The sequence below is a fragment of the Grammomys surdaster genome, unplaced genomic scaffold (assembly GCF_004785775.1).
Source record: "Grammomys surdaster isolate TR1022 unplaced genomic scaffold, NIH_TR_1.0 135, whole genome shotgun sequence".
In the NCBI taxonomy this organism is placed as follows: domain Eukaryota; kingdom Metazoa; phylum Chordata; class Mammalia; order Rodentia; family Muridae; genus Grammomys; species Grammomys surdaster.
Window position 1 is genome coordinate 380,184 of NW_021604593.1, and position 12,109 is coordinate 392,292.

Sequence of the window (12,109 nt, forward strand, 5' to 3'; positions counted from 1 at the left end):
GCTGCAGCCAAGACAACAGGTCACCAGTATATATGCTCCTCTGAAGACCTCACAATCTGAAGGCCTCCAAGAAGAGCCACTGCAGCCAGGCCAACAGGTCACCAGCATACATGCCTCTTTGAAGACCCCACAGTCCAAAGGCCTCACAGGAGATCTGCAACAGCCAGAGCCACAGGCCTACCAGGAGATATTCAGCAATGCAGGGGCACAAGAGGAAGGCACCAGACAGAGACACCCAGACCAACTAACACCAGGGATAACCAGATGGTGGGAGGCAAGTGCAAGACCATAAGCAACAGATGCCAATATACTTTGGCATCATCAGAACCTGGTTCTCCCAGCACAGCAAGCCCTGGATACACCAACACACCTGAAAATCAGAAAGCTGAACTAAAATCTTATCTCATGAAGATAATCAAGTTTTTTAGAGAGGATATAAATAACTAACTGAAAGCATTACAGAAAAACATGGGTAAACAGGTAGAAGCCTTTAAAAAGGAAACAAATAAATCCCTTAAAGAAAAATAGGAAAACACAAACAGGTGAAGGAACTGAACAAAGCAGTTCAAGACCTGAAAGTAGAAGTAGAAACAATAAAGAAAACACAAATGGAGGCAAACCTGGAAATGGAAAACCTAGGAAAGAGGTCAGGAATTACATAAGGATTGCCAACAGAGTACAAGAGATAGAGGAGAGACTCTTAGGTGTAGAAGATACTTTAGAAGATATTAACACAGCTGTCAAAGAAAATTCAAAACATAAAAAACTCCTAACCCAAAACATCCAGGAAATCCAGGACACAATGAAAGGACCAATCTAAGAATGATAGGAATAGAGGAGAGTGAAGATTTCCTGCTCAAAGGACCTGAAAACATAGCCTCCACAGACACTCTTCTAGCTCTTGCCAGCAGCAGAGACCATGGACAACTGTACAACATGTAACACGTGCCATGGACAACACAGGCCCTGGCTGCAATGCAACCATGTACCCAAACATGGCCCTCAGCTGCAACACAGACCCCAGAAATCAGCATGTCCTCAGGTGACAGGACAGACTACTCATATCAACATGGCCCTTGGCTGCAACATGGGCTATAGATATCAACATTGCCCCTGGCTACAGCAAAACCAGGGACCTAGACATGGTTCTCAGCAGCAGCATGGCTCATGGACATCAACATGGTCTTAGGTGGTGGAACAAACCACAGAAAACTGCATGGCCCTCAGTGGTCTTCTCTCACACTTGTCATTACCATTCAGTCTCTACTTCTGTCTCCCCACATGGCTATGTTCCACCATCTTTCCTACCTCTCCATCACATACTTGTTCATAGTAGTGGTCTTGGAAACTGCAGTGTGACACACAGTATACATGCAAATATTAATTGCAATGAGTCATTGGTCTGGTTCAAGGTTTCTGGTTTCTGACACATGATAAATACTATATCATCTTAGGGACTTGGATATCCTGTTGTTGCCCAGAATCAGGGTGATCTTGTATCTAGGCATGGCATCCAGGGAAGGTTGTACACAAGTTCCAGCTTTCTGCACACCTCCCGGCCCTCAATGTTGACTTTCCCAAGTCTCACAGGGCCCCACCATTGTGCTTGTAGCCTGCAGGCAGTGCGAGGTGAAATCTTTTAATTTCAGACTCCATTTTAGAGAACCTGACCTAAGTTTGAACTCAAGTAAACTAACAGGCTGGTACATAGCATTAGTTTCCAAGTTACCCCCAACAAAACCATAGCCTAGTTCATCTCTAGGCTAATCTTCCAGGTTATACCCTTAACAAGACCAGTGTCTCTGGGTTATTCTCCCAACAAACCCGCATCCCCAGGTTACAAGACCACCCCCTGCCTAATAACCACCAATGCAGAGGAGAGCAGAAATTAAGTTTATGATATGATTCCCAGCACCAATTATGTTAAAGGCCACAACAGAGTTCCAATTAGATGCTGCACACTTATCTACTTCTTTCTGCTTACTATAAAGACTTGCCCTCTGCAGAACTGAGGTCTTCTGGCAAGGATGCAAATGGATAAAGACTCATTTTTCTTTAAGGGGCTGACTACATGGAGGTTGTGACCATACTTCAGTGAGTATATAGGTAACACAAATTGGACTTCAGGTGGTTGTACTTAGGGGGTGGGAGGTTATGAGGGTGAGGGGCAGAACTTGGAGTACTGGAAACTGAGTATGACTGGGATGCATGATGTGAAATTCCCAAATAATTAATAGAAATATTATGAAAATAGATTGGCAATATGGACAAGTTTTTCAGACTTTTTTTTATTAATGACCAATGTGGGAGGGTCCAACACACTCATAGCAGTGTCACCCTTGGGCATATAGCTCTGAGTTGTATAAAATAGCAGGCTAAGCTAGCTGTGAGGAGCAAATTGGTAAGCACCATTTCTCCATGTCCTCTGCTTCACTTCATGCCTTCAATTTCCTACCTTGAGCTCCTGACCTGACCTCACTAATGGAGTGTAACTTGAAATTGTTACGCTAAAATGAACCCTTTCCTTCCCAAGTTGTAGTTTTGGAATTTTATAACAGAAATATAAAACCACAACTAAGACGGTTGTTAAGTAGAAAGGATGGTGATTTTTGTTATTTTTGTGCCCTGCACTTTGCTGAAAGTGTTTATAAGAGGTTCTCAGATGGAGTCTTTAGAATCTCTTATGAATAGCATCATGTCATTCACAAATAAGCACATTTGACTTCTTACTTTCCTATTTGTATCTCTTTTTGTTCCTTCATTTGTCTTACTTTGCCAGATAAAACTTCAAGTAGTGTAACTGCCGTTTCTTTTGTAACGGCCGTCAGGTTCTGCTACTTTGTAAAGGCCGGCCGGTTCTGCTGCTCCGGTCCGCAGGCCAGGGTCTAGCAAGAGAGAGAGTGGGGAGGGAGGAAGGGGAAAAAAGGGGCGAGAGACGCAAAAGATAGATACAAGACAGAGTCCGGTGGAGTCTCTTCAAGTCTCTTCTTTATTCTCCTCTCTTCTTCTATATTCTCACTCCTTCAGTCTCCTGACACCTCTCACTTTCCACCTTCTACCTTCTACCTCCTACCTCCATCTACCTCCCACTTTCTACCTCCTCTATAGAAAGGAAATCCTGGGTATTTATACCCTTTACCACGTGACTTGCCCTCGTGGACAATCTCAACTGAAGCCACTACGTCACGTGCCTTGTAGCCATGGATACCAGGAGCACCTTGCAGCTGGGGGCACTAAACAGTGTAACAAGATGTTTATCAGAGTGCGCTCAGCTATTGCAGGCTGTTGAAACAAGTCTCTTGTCAGGGTATATGGCTCAAGATGGCTGTAAAGATGATAGCCACTTTCGGCTAAGAGTCGGCTCCCAACAAAGTAGTATATTGAATTGTAGTACTATAAAACATGAACATTCTTTTGTTGTTCTGAAACTTAGTGTGCACATCTTTTTCTCTACCTTTAGCTTGAAATGCTGCTTTTCCTTTAGCTGTTTCAATTGTTCATCTATTACTTTTAGTAATACTTTTATTATTACATATTAAAGTCTTTAATATGTTTGGAGGTGTATCTTGGTTTGCCATACACAGTCTTATTTTTTTTAGACAGTGTCTCACTATGTGCCCCTGTCTGGCCTGGAATTCACTATATAGACCAGGATGGCCTCAAATTTAGTGGAACTACTTACCTCTTCCTTCCAAGTGCTGGAGTTAAGGCATGTGCCACCATATTAGCCTCTATATACAGCCTTTACTGTACTTAGATATGTTTCTTCCATTACTGGTTGTGGTGGTTCAAATGAGAAATGTACTCTGTAGGCTTAGGTATTCAAATAATTGGTTGCCAACTGGTAGTACTATTTGGGGAGGTGATTTATTCTTGCTGGAAAAAAGATACATCACTGGGGATGAGCTTTGAGAGCTCTTACCTTCACCTTCGATTTTCCTCCCTGATTCATGTTGTGGTTGAGAATATAATCTCTCAACTTTTTGTTCCAATATCCATGCCTGCCTGTTGCCATATTGTTGGGGTCCAGAAGTCACTGCACAAACCATACAAATACCAGTCTCAGTCAGACAGGAATAGTTTGTTGAACATATGCCCCTGGACTGATTAATCAAGGCTGTAGTAAAGACTCAGAAGCTAAACTATTCAAGACATAAAAATGGAAATAGAAGATCCCGGGCAGCAGTTCTGCACCCAACCTCAAAAAACCCAGTGGAAGTGGGGCTCCCAAGAGCTCTAACACAGGAAGTATCTCAGGTAAAAATGAAACACCCGTGATGTCTGCTGGTAGAAGTTCTAATCTTTATGCTGTCCTCTGGACTTATACTACTCAGACCTTTGATGGGCCATTGACAAGGACATCAAACAGCTAGAGACTGATATCACTAATCTGAAGAAATCCCTCGTTTCACTGTCTGAAATAATCTCCAAAAATTGCAAAGGGCTTTATTGGACTTGATTTACTCTTTTACAATAGAAAAGACTGTGTACAGCTTTTGACTATGTACAGCCCTTAAAGAAGAATGTTGCTTTTACATAGACAAGACAGGGATGGTTAAAGAGAGCATGAAAAAGATCAGAGAAGGCCCTGAGAAAAAAACAGAGAGAGAAAGAAAAAGATGACAGCTGGTACAAGAATTGGTTTTCAACCTCTCCATAGTTGTCAACCCTACTTCCTCCCATCTTGTAACCATTAATTGGGTTATTTTTGCTTATTTCTTTTGGTCCCTGGGCCCTAAGTAGGCTGACTAGGTTTGTGAAACAGCAGATAATTTGGTAGCAAAACCTATTCAGATACATTATCATAAGTTAGCTATGGAGGACCACAAGACTCAAGATGAGGTTGTTACTCTATCCAGGGTGTTCCCAAAACCCATCTCTACCCAACCTAAAAGAGGGGACTTCCACCCCTAGACCAAGCAGAGAGGGGCCACCCAGAATACCCTCTGACTGGCAATCTGAATTCTTGCTTAGGCTGAGAGGCTAAGCACTGCAAGGGAATATGAATAAAAGATAAAAATCTCTCTGGGTTCCCTGAGGGACAAGTCTGACTGCATAGGGGTTGATGTCAAAAGTATCCTCTCTCCAGGAAAAAGACATCGGGATGGGTATGGCCCTCATGCCTCACTGGACAACAACAGGAGGACTGGAGCCATTACAAGGTCCCCTTCAATTATTAGAGGTCAGGCCTCTATCACCAACTTCACAAGATTAGAATCACCATGGCCCTTCTATATTGAGAAGGGAGATGTCAGGGGCAGCCCTACTTATACACTGAAGGCCTACAATCAGTCATAGGCCTAAAATCAGCAATAGGCTTGACATACATACATGCTAACACAAAATCTTGGGTCTCTGTGGAAAAAAAACACTGAAACAAATGGCTGTAAGCTATTGTAAACAGACAGATTTTGTGGAAATTACCAGCCTGAGTAGTCATAGACCTTGTAAATAGGTAGCCTCGGCAGATAGTACCAACTTAGATAAGGACAAGTGAATCATAGGCAGAATAATAATGACCTGTCCCCTGAACCTTCACCCAGCCAATACCCTGTTCTGAAAGATATCTGCACTCCCCCTGAACGCCTACGCTCCAGTGTCATCCCCTTCCCCACGTCCTGCCTTTTTGTGTTTATAACCTCTGGGTGAATAAGTAAAAATTATTATTTGATTTAAATAAATAAATACATACATAAATACATAAAAATTAAAAATTAAAAAAAATAAAATGAAAATAGAAGCAATAAAGAAAACACAAACTGAGGGAGTCATGGGGATGAAAGAGAACAGGAACAACACATGAAAGCATTACCAACAGAATACAACAGATAGAATGAACAATCTCAGATGTAGAATATATGATAGAAGAAATTGATAAATCAGTCAAAGAAATTGTTAAATCTAAAAAAAATTCCTGACACAAAAGATGTAGGAAATCTTGGATACTACAGAAAGACCTACCTAAGAATAACAGGAATAGAAGAAGGTGACGAGTCCCAGCTTCAAGGACCAGAAAACATTTTCAACAAACAGAAACAAACTTTCCCAACCTAAAGAAAGAGATGCCTATAAACATGCAATAACTTTACAGAACACCAGTTAGATTGAACCAGAAAAGAAAATCCTCCTGCCACACAATAATCAAAACACTACATCTATAGAACAAAGAAAGAACATTAAAAACTAAAAGGGGATTAAGACAAGTTACACACAAAGGCAGACCTATCAGAATTAGCCCAACTTCTCAACATAGACCTTAAAAGCTAGAAGTCCCTGAAAAGTTGTCTTACAGCCTCAAAAAAAGCCACAAAATGCTCAGTCACCATAGATGGAGGAAACAAGATAGTCCATAACAAAACCAAATTTAAATAATATCTATCCACAAATTCATCCCTGCAGAAAAAACTAGAAGGAAAACATCAACCCATGGAGGATAACTGCACTGAAGAAAACAGAAAAAATAAGTAACTCAATTCCAGCAAAACCAAAACAAGAGAAACACACACACACACACACACACACACACACTACCACCACCAACATCAAAAGAACAAGAATTAACACTAATTAGACATTAAATTCTCTCAATATGATGTTAAATCCCCAATAAAAAGACCCAAGTTAACAGAATGGATGCAAAAGAGGATCCATCATTTTGCTGCATAAAAGAAATATACCTCAGCAATAAAGATAGATATTATTTCTGAGTAAAAGATTGGAAAAAAGTTTTTCAAGAAAACAGAGCCAAGAATCAAGCTAGAGTAACCTGAAAAGAACACAATTAGTTCAGATTCTAAGATCAACAATTGATAAATACGACCACATGAAACTGAAAAACTTCTGTAAGGAAAATGACACTGTCAATATGACAAAATTGCAACCAACAGATTGGGAGAAGATTTTCACTAATCCTACATTCAATAAAGGGCTAATATTCAAAATTTATAAAGAACTCAAGAAGACATCAACAATCTAAATAACCCAATTAAAAAATGGAGTGCAGAGCTAAACAAAAAAAAAATTTCAACAGTGAAATCTTTTTTTTTTTTTGAGACAGGGTTTCTCTGTGTAGCCCTGGCAGCCCTGGAACTCACTCTATAGACCAGGCTGCCCTCGAACTCAGAAATCCGCCTGTCTCTGCCTCCCAAGTGCTGGGATTAAAGGCGTGCTTCACCACTGCCCAGCTCAACAGTGAAATCTTGAATGGCTGAAAAGCACTTAAAGAAATGTTTAAAATCCTTTCATCAGTGAAATGCAAATCAAAACAACTCTGAGATTCCATCTTACTCTGGCCAGAATGGCTAAGATCAAAAACTCAAGTAATGATGAAAAGAGTAATCAGGTGTGAGGAGGGGGCAGAAGAGGGCTGGGAGTGAGAATTGAAATTCAGCACATGCTGGCTAGGATGTGGGGCAAAGGAAACATTCCTCCATTGCTAGTGGGGTTGCAAACTTGTACAACCACTTTGGAAATCAATTTAGCAGTTGTTCAGAAAACTTGGAATAATGCTACCTCAAGACCCATCTATACCACCCTTAGGCAAATACCCAAAAGATGCTCCATTCTACAAGGACACTTGTTCAACTATTTATTCATAATATCCAGAAACTGGAAACAATCTAGATGCCCCTCAACTGAAAAATGGACAAAAATGTGGTACATCTACACAATGTAATACTACTCAGCTAATAAAAACAAAGACATCATGAATTTTGCAAACAAATGGGTGGAACTTAACAATATTATTCTGAGTGGGGAAACCCAGAGGCAGAAAGACACATATGATGTGTACTCACTTATAGGTAGACATTAGCCATAAAGTACAGGATAACTGTGCTACAATTCACAGCCCTAAAGAAACTGGGGAATAAAAAGTTCCCAAGCGGGGGATGCCCAAATCTCACTCAGAAAGGGAAACTAAATATGTATCAGAGGTTGGTGGAAAGCACGAACTTGGAAGAAGGGAGGGTGAGGAGGGGAACAGAGATGGTGATCAAGTGTGAGGACAGGAGCAGAAGAGGGCTGGGAGTGAGAATGGAAATAAGTGGGGGTCATTTCTGGTCACTAGATAGAGCCCTGAGATAGAAGAGGATACAGGGAGTCTATTGGTGTGACTATCTGAGATTCCTACTAAAGGGGGATATGAAGACTGAGGTGGCCTCCTACAGGAGGTGATACCTCCTATATCCAGGCAGGTCTACTAGAGGAGGGAAACTTTCAACTGAGAACTTGCCTTGCCTAAAAGATATGCAAGGATGGCACAGAGAACAAAGAGACAGCCAACCAATGACTGGCCCAACTCAAGACCCATTCCATATGTGAGAGCCAACCTGACACTCTGATATGCTTATAAACAGAAACCTATCATTACTGTCTTCTGAGAAATTTCATCCAACAATGAATGGAGGCAGATGCAAAGACCCACCACCAAACATCAAGTGGAGCTCAGGGAGTCTTGTAGAAGAGTGGGGAATAGAAGAGAGCAAGGTGGAGGAGTCAAGGATACTACAAGAAGACCTACAGAGTCAACTAACCTGGGACCATGGGGGCTCACAGAACCTGAGCCACCAATCAGGGATCATACAGGAGCTGGATCTAGAACCCCTACATATTTGTGGCAAATGTGAAGCTTGGTCTTCATGCAGGTCCCCTAACAAGCGAAGCAGGGACTGTCTTGGACTCTGTTTCCTGCCATTGGATCCCCTTCCCTTAACTAAACTGCCTGGTTGGGCCTCAGTGGGAGAGGATGTGCCTAGTCCTGTTAGGAGCAGATATGGCAATGTGGGGTAAGGGCAAGAGTAGGGATTTATAAGGGTGAGAAAAGAAAGAGAGGAGATAGAGTGTTGTGATTGGGATGTAAAGTGCATAAAAATTAAATTTAATTAAAGATAAAGAGTATTGCATGTTGTTAAAAACAACATTGCTCTGGATATAATCAAGGACAGAACAGCTTAGGTAGACTAAAAAAAAATCAGGTGAGACCAGAATATAGGTATTTTGGGAAACTGCTATAAATGATCAGAGGCCAAAGCTGAAAATACAAATGAATGGCATTGAAATTGAAGGTTTAGTAGACACAGGAGCAGATGTAACAATAATGTCACCAAAACTTTCACATTCAGAATGGCATCTTCTGGAGGTACATATTCAGCTTCTAGGGAATGGAACTTCATCTCAGTAAAACAAAATGCAAGATGAGTGAAGTGTGTATGGCCAGAGGATGAATAGGAAAAGTAAAGTCGTATGTAGCTAATATAGCCATGAATTTATGAGGATGTGATTTGTTGCAGCAACAAAAAGTACAGATTAACATTCCTCCAATCTCTAAACAAACCATAAAATAGTGAATGCTTCTGAGAAAAATATTAAAAGATATTATCAAGAACAGGGAATGGGGAAAGGGGATAACATCTAAAATACAGGTAAATAAATTATCCAATAAGAAAATAAACAGATAATGGAACTGGCTATTGCAGTGGAGCATTTGAGATTTTTTGTCAGCAATTTAATATTACCCATATTACTGGGATTCTTTATAATCCTCAAGGACAAGGGACTGTGGAAGGGGCCCATGGAACTTTAAAACAATATCTTCATAAAATAAAACAGAGAGAGGTATATCCCCACTCATCACAAATTTATTGAAATCGTATTCTTTTTATTTTAAATTTTAAAAAATTTTGAATGCCAGGGAACTTTCTGCTGAGTGTCTATAGCACTCTACACCTAGGCATACTTATGCATAGGTGAAAGGGAAGGATCCACTTACTGGCAGATGGTACAGTCCCAATGAGGTATTTAATATGGGGAAGGGGATATGTTTGTGTTGTTTCTGCAGGATGCTGAAGGAGCATAGTGGCTGCCAGAGTGATGGGTGAAACTTGCTGATGCTGGGACAAAGAATGATGCTGATATGTGAGCTTGCTGAGTGCCCTGACAATGGTGACTGGGAAGCTTTATTGGACATATGTTCCCGACCCATATTTGTTTACCTATACCCCAGATAGGACAAGCTGTCTTGCCTCAAGTTTTTAGACCTTGTGGAACAGAGAATCAAAAAGAGAAATTATAATGACTCCTGTATTTTTCTTAAATGTGACCAGTCATTTGGACTCAATCATGGACTGGTCTAGAAATCAATCCAATATTGGAAATAACAGTCTTCATTTGAAAGGCTGGTTCTAGACATTTTCAAAGACATATTTGGATGTTGTCTGCAGTTCTCTATGATGATATGTTAGCAAGAGATAAAGTTGGGGAAAGCGTCAATGTGGAGATGAGAGGAGTGGAAGTGTTTTCACCTTCCGGATTAATGACAGCAGCTCCAACTGTCAGTGCTGGCCTTCCTCATGCCGGACCCTTCCTAATTCAATTTCCTTCCCATTCCGAGCCCTTTCCTATCATTGCCCCTTTCACCTTGGATCATGTTCAAGAACCATGAAAACATAGAAATCCTTACAGTAAATGGAGAAATACTGTTTTTTAGACAAAGAGAAGTTCCTTTTTATCCAACCTTAAGATTACTTCATAAATATTAAGACCCGATAGAAATTAAATCCTGTGGGCTGGAGAGATGGCTCAGAGGTTAAATGCACAGGCTGCTCTTCCAGAGGTCCCAAGTTCAATTCCCAGCAACTATATGGTGGCTCACAACCATCTATAGTGAGATCTGGTACCCTCTTCTGGCCTTCAGGCATACATGCAGGAAGACTGTCATATACATAATAAATAAATCTTTAAATATGTATAAAAAAAGAAATTAAAACCTGATGTGATGGGAAAAAAAGAGATAAAGTTGGGACAGGATCTGGGTTTCAAACGAGTGTTAGTACATGTGTTAAGGCCCTTTTAATTGTCAAGGTAAATTACTTTTGTTTCTTCTACAGTATTTAATGTAAGTTGCATTGATTGTACACTTTATAATTGTGTTAGTGTGTTGAAACCTGGCATGTCTGCTATGGAGGTCTATCAACCAGCTGTTGTTTTATTGCCCTGAATATCACAGAACCTTGGTATTCTGAAAAAAAAGCTTTCAAGTACTGAAAGAAGTGAGTCGGGCTTTAAGCAGAAGCAAGAAGGTAGTGGGCTTGATTACTGCTGGTATAACAGCTTTAATTACATTAATTGGTAACACCACTGCTTCTTCAATTGCTTTGTCAAAAGAAGTTAAGACAGTTAGTTTTGTTAATAATTTAGCAAAAATATGTTACTAATGTGTTGTGTATTCAAGAGGATTTAGATAGGTGTTTGGAACAACAGATTGATGCTTTTTATCCTATTCAAATTATTGGAAGGAGGTTCAGAGTTTAAGGGTAAGGAGCCACCTCAAGTGTCATGCCAAATACCATTGAATTCCTATTCGTTCTAAAATTTCTGGTGGTAGTCTTTATAATTAGGAAAAAGTTTACAAACACTTGCAGTGTATTTGGCATAATTCTAATGCTTCTTGGGATGTTTTAACTTTGCATAGTGAGCTTATGATTTAAAGAATGCTGCTCTGCTGTGCACTGATGCAACAGATACTGAAGACAAAATTACCCATGGCCTGAAGTCAGTATTTCTATTTTGGTCAAGCTTCGAGAATGGCATATATAGCTTGATCATACTAGCCCTTTTGTCCTGGGAATACTTTTATTCCTGCCCATTGTATTAAAGCTTGTCTTTAACAACATCAACATGTTCGCAGCCAAAGTACATGGCTTGAAACTGAAAATGGACCCCCAGGCAGAGTAATTAAATTAACAAGCTGGCAAGTCAAGGACGGGTAAGATTCTATACACAGCCTTATCAACCTAAAACAGAAGTGCATTGTCTTTGATAATCCATATTCCATGACAGGTAAGGAAGGCATTCCTTGCAGAACAACCTAAGACAGACTCAGTCTTGTTTATGAAATAAAAAAAGGTGAGAGGAAGAGAGCTTTGGGGGCTGCTTGGCAAGAATCTGACATGGGCCAAGGACAAGGAAGTGGGCTTCAGGCAGGAATCTGACTTTAGGCTAAAACAAAGAAGTAATTTCAGGAAGAAATCTAAATCTTGGCTAGAACAAAGAAGTAATTCCAAGAAGGAATCTAAATCTTAGACTATAACAAGGAAGTAGGCTTCAGACA